The following is a 6,091-nucleotide window of genomic DNA, read 5'->3' on the forward strand; positions in this document are numbered from 1 at the left end:
AATGAGGATATCCTTGTAAACTCGAACAAATTGCGTCCTTAAAAAAAAAAAAGGAACGTGTGCGTTTTCATGGATGTTTTTTTTCTTTGGCACTCTGGTTATAGGGTTCCCAATCCTCACGCTGGCTAAGCGAAAAATGATTCCATGTAGTAAAAAATGTCCCCAGTTCTTCTACTTTTATGGATTGTCCATCTTCCCGAGGATTTATCGTTCATAACATGAAAGTCTCTGTACAAAGTGAATGTGAAATGCATCAAGCACCATCATCGCGGAATTCGTTTTTTGCATCGCCAACACGCGGATCGGAAATAAGAATCATCTGCGAAGATGCCGACTATTCTTATTTTCAGGACGCGTCTGTCCACGTTTACAGAGACGATCCTTATTCTCGGACCAGCGCCCCTACTGCTGTTGAAACAATTAATTTCAAGTATGATGCTCTAATTTCTAAAATCTTACTTTACTGTAAATGATTGTAATAAATCAATTCTGTAATTTCCAGTTGATAACAAGCTTGAAAATCATTTAAAATCATTTAAAAAAAACTGGCGTTCACCCTGTTTCGCTAATCAACTCGACCAAATAAAATCAAACGACAAAAACTTGGTCCCCAGTTCAGTCTTGTGACCCGCAAAAATTTACAGGTTTTTATGTTTGCCACGCAAAAGAGACCAGAAGCGACTTCGTCACCAAACTTTCCCAGAGTGCAATAAGCATTTGAAATCGGGCCTGAACATAACATACAGGTATTTGTTGATATATTGGCGATATCGAGAATTGATTGTATTTTGCTGCTATTTCGGTGTCATAAATTGTCACTAAAGATAAACATTTAGCAAAAATAGATAGAAAAATGTATTAACAGTCAAGAATAGAAAAGGAAGTGCAAATTCCTTGTTTACCGTATTTGCTGGCGTAAAGGCCACAGTTTTTTTGGAAGAGAAAATATCAAAAAGTCGGGGTGCGGCCTTTACGGCGAAACAGAAAAAAAAAAAAAAAAAAAGTCAAAACCAGCACGAATTTGTACATATGGGACTAGATCTACGAACAGTACAATATCTATACATTTCCACACATCTTACCGACAATTTTATCTTGCATTGTTGACATGAAGACGAAAATAAACTTCCAAAAACAACATCTGCCGATAGATTTTGATCTAAGTTCGTGCCAATGCATTGCAAAAGTAAAAGAAGGGCCCGTTTAACGGAGCCGCCGCAAAGCATCCAGCATGTGAAGTCGTCATTTTCAATCCATTTCAATGACTACATCACAGAAAACAGCAGTGTATGGTATCAGCGCAGGATGGCCGCGCGGTTTAAGGCGGTGATTTTAGTCACATCAACATTTGTACGCAAGAGATTGAATCCCGACTTGGCAAAAGATTTTTTTTCAAAATCGGGGGTGCGGCCTATACGGCGCTGCGGCCTTATCGCCAGCAAATATGGTATATAAATTTGTGAGAACCTGAGGTTTAACAGTGCATGTGCTTTCATAATATTAGGCCAGTCTACACAGTCCGAACACCATTTTGAAACGGAGGCAAGGAGAGTCACATGACCAACAACCAGAATCATTCACCGATGTTTTGATAGCGGGCATCTACACTGCCAAAATCAGTAAAATATTTCTTTCAGCGTTTAAAATAACACTCCAGGGGTGAATTTTGAAAAATTTGGTTTATCGTCCTGTTTGCTGTTAGTCGCTTAGCAACTGGAATGGGAGAAAACTTGACAATTTTTTGCTTACACTGCAAATGCAGCTATTGACTATGGAGCAACATAATATAGAATGCATACCAGGATGTCAACAGGTTTCTAGAAACTTTCTTCTACCGGTACATCTCTGTAATCTGATGATGATGATGCCACTAGAATAAGTTTATTTTTCCATGATTGACTGGTCTTGTATAGAGGCACATCACATTTCAAACTACCATCTCATGCATCTGTAGGCAGGGTTGGGCGGTAAATACCGGTTGCGGTAATTACCGGTGGTAAATACCGGTAAATACCGTCCGGTAAATACGATGCGCGTCCGGTAAATATGTAAAAAACAGGAAATATGATTTTAATTCTCTATTTATTAATAATTTTACTTGTTTTTAGCCTCATAACTAAAAATATTGTTCTGAAATAATTAGCAGCACAATACCCATAATAGGAACACACAAACAGATTTATAAAATCCTCAATGCATACATATACACACCCAAACAAATGGCATTTTGTTCATATGCTAATTAATAGGTATTCATGAATATGGTAATTAGCAACTGGGAACCAAAACCTTCATACAAGTTAATTTTATTGTAAAGTTTAAGATATTTGAATAAAATCAGTGAAAATTTGAACAAAATCAAGCAAGGAATAAGGAAGTTAAAGCTTTTTTAAATGACTACCGTATTTGCCGGCGTATAGGCCGCAGTATTTTTGGAAGAGAAAATATCAAAAAGTCGGGGTGCGGCCTATGCGGCGAAAGAGCAAAAAAAGTTTTTTTTTTTTTTTTTTTTTTTTTTTTTTAATTTTTTTTTTAATTTTCGATTTATGGCGCTATGCCTGGCAATGTCTCCCAGCTCAGTAATCAGTGTGTTGACTCACCACTCGGAAACTACAACAACACTAAAATTTTACTGTCATCTTGGTTTGAAAGTAATCTTTCTAATAGATCTTAATATGTAGTTTATAATAATAGTTCCTCAAATTTTTTTCTATAACAAATGGTGTACCACAAGGTACACCACTGGTACCATAGGTACTTTATTGTTTTTAATTCACATTAATGATCTTACACATTCTTCTAAAAACGACATTGTTACTATTAGTTTAGTTTACAAGCACAAATCAGCGCCTTTAACTGCACCTCGATGTTAAATGAAGGTCCTTCCACGCGTGGGTTTTCGGCAGCAAAACAACAACAAAACAACAACAAAAAACGATTTTTTTTTTTTTTTTTTTTTTTTTTTTTTTTTTTTTTTTTTTTTTTTTTTTTTTTAAATGTCAAAATCGGGGGTGCGGCCTATGCGGGGGTGCGGCCTTTACGCCGGCAAATACGGTAGTCACTAGAGGGCGATATTCAATTTGATGACATCATTTGTGGACAACTCTCCATGCCTTTTGTACATCAAATTTCATGGTTTTCCTTCTTTCTTGTGATTGAGATATAGAATGCAAAATGATATTCTACTTCACATGTTATGAAATCTGATCAAGAACACAAATAAATAGGAAAAAAAACGAAAGAATTTGTTCAATTTTTCACTGATTTTATTCAAATATCTTAAACTTTACAATAAAAGTAACTTAGTATGAAGGTTTTGGTTCCCTTTAATGAAGAACATCATATCTAGATTAGGTGTATATTTGGTATCTTTTTCCTGTATTTTTTCCAGCATTACATAATTACAGACATAGACAAACACACAAACAAACACACACACACACATAAATAGTACACACAAGAGCAACCATACTCACCACCATTGTTATTATGTTCAAAATGGGACAATCCCTATGAACAATTGAGTGGAAAAATATATTTCCCGGAATTTCCCGGTAAAAAGTGGTAAATACGGGTAAAAAAGCGGTAAATAATGGTAAATACTGCTTATTTCCCGGCGTCAGGGAAATAAACCTCCGAAACGTGAAATATGCCAACCCTGTCTGTAGGTAGTTTGTGATATTAGTGGTACAGGTATAAACAAAAAAAGATAAATGAAAGCAGTTGATTTTTAATAATTTACTCCAAGGTTGACTTGTGTTAGTGCAATAATGGTGACACACATGCCAGATCAATTGCTTGCATGATATGCAGTTGCTGTACTTCAAGCTTTATTTTCCCCTATGCATATTCTCAACAGGGCACTAAGCCATTATTTGTACACAATGATAATTAACTAATTACAATACGTTCTAGATTGCCTGCATTTGAGAGGAACCATGCTTTTGCTGGCCGAGAATTACTACATTGTATGTGCAACCCCTTAGTCATGAAAACTACAACTTGGGTGATTTTTCAAAGCCAATTAGTAAAAACCATCATTTGTGTGATAGGATGAAATTGTAAAATATTCAGGCTATCTGGTACAGACATTATATGCATTTTGTGATTAATTGATATTTAATTTTACTCAACGCTTTTTTTGACAGAGAGCGGCAGTCATGGTTAAGTTTTATGTCTACAATACATCATTTTATGAATGTAATTTGCTCAAGCAGATATAATCCTGTAATAGACATTTGTATAGAGTGGCAAAGGGCAATGAAATTTACACAATTAGAGAGTATTATTAGGGCTGTGCACAACAGTGTAATGAGGTACCCGAGTACACTCCCAGGCTCACAAGCGAATACTCGGAAGCCATGTTTTTTAATAATTTTTTTGAATTTTTTTTGAATTTTTTGATTTTTTGATTTTTTTTGTTTTTGTTTTTTGTTTTGCTACTACCATACCACTCGGCAGTTTCCCAGGTCCCTCGCCAAAAACGCATTCAATTTTACTTTGAGTTGCAGTTGAAAGCGCCGATTTAATAAGAATAATAACAGTAAACAATGCTGTTTTAAAAACCAAAGATGGCAGAATAATCCATTTTCCTCCAAGTCCAAACAGAAATCTGGACATTTGGTCCCAGTTTCTGAAAGGTGAGTTTGACAGTGCTTGAGTTGGGAAACATTTTTACCGACGGTACCATGCCAGCAGCGGCCGCTCTCCCTGGCACGGGTAAGCGTGGACCTGGACATTTTTTTAAAATTAAAAAAAAAAAAAATTTTGCGGCTGAATATTCGGGTACGAGAAATCGTACCCGAGTAGTTGTCAACCGTGCGGGTACTCGAGCATTCGACTACCCGTCGCAGCCTTAGAGAGTATAGTATATGAAAGGAAACTTTTAATTCATGTTAATAACTTGTTGTTGATGTACAGTGTAGTATTAATTTTGTAATTAGAACGTGATGACCTTCATGTGTACCTTAGCCTGATCTGAAATCTTCCAACCTGCACAAAGAGAAGTCATTGAAAACTCAAGCATGTCTTCTTAATTGGGTTGATATGTAAAGCTGTTAGTTTATTTAATCTGTCACTAGCACTTAGCACATGGAAATGAGATCTTCCTCTACGATCAGCTGATGGATCCTCCCCTCTCCTCCGTGGGAGCGTTCATATGCCCCAAGACAATTAAGGACTTTGAAATGTTGAAATCAAAGTGTCATCATGCGTGTACGTCTCAATTAAATGCCTATGAGTTGGACAGTTCTTGTTTAGGATGGATTTAACACAAATATAATATTGTATTGGTATTTGGTTCAACGCTAGATGCTTCATTATCCTTCTGAGCTAGTTTCCAACCACAGTATCTATTGTTCTATTCACCAGTGGAATTTCATTTTATTCTCTAAAATCATTCAGGCTTACCAATTTGACCACATTTTTGTGTACTATTAAGCAGCAATGAAAAAGTTTAATATGGTTATTTTATTGTTTGTAAATGATCAAATTTAGCAATTTATTCATATTTTGTATGCAATGCAGCTCATAAATTCATTGTTTTTAAAGATCCATATAGGATACCATGTTGGAATTTTGCCTATGAAGATTATCTCTTTCTTGAAATGTTTCTGGGTGCTTATTCTGGACCGCTTTTCATCGTCTTGAAGGTTTTACCAGGTTCTTTATAGAATCCATGAAGAAGAAAAATCCCCAAGAAATATGCTAGCTTTAATCTCGAGAAGACGCAAGCCGATCCCCTTCGTCTGCACGCCTGATGGGAGATGCAGTGTACATATCATCTTAGCCAAGTGCACAGTCATCTATCCTAACCCCCATATCACCATCCATCCATACGATTCAAAATCGCATCCAGCGGATCAAATGAATCCAGGGAGAAAAAAAATAGATATTGGTCTCCGCTCAGTGAGTCTGCGGCAGAGAGAGAGAGAGAAAGAGAGAGAGAGGGAGAGAGAGAGAGATAGGGAAAGAGAGAGAGAGATAGGGAAAGAGAGAGGTAGAGATATAGGGAAAGAGAGAGAGAGAGAGAGAGAGAGAGAGAGGAGAGAGATGACTCGTGTGCGTCATCCTCATCACCCACATCCATCTT

Source organism: Strongylocentrotus purpuratus, unplaced genomic scaffold, assembly GCF_000002235.5.
Source record: "Strongylocentrotus purpuratus isolate Spur 01 unplaced genomic scaffold, Spur_5.0 spur5_scaffold_8, whole genome shotgun sequence".
Taxonomy (NCBI): domain Eukaryota; kingdom Metazoa; phylum Echinodermata; class Echinoidea; order Camarodonta; family Strongylocentrotidae; genus Strongylocentrotus; species Strongylocentrotus purpuratus.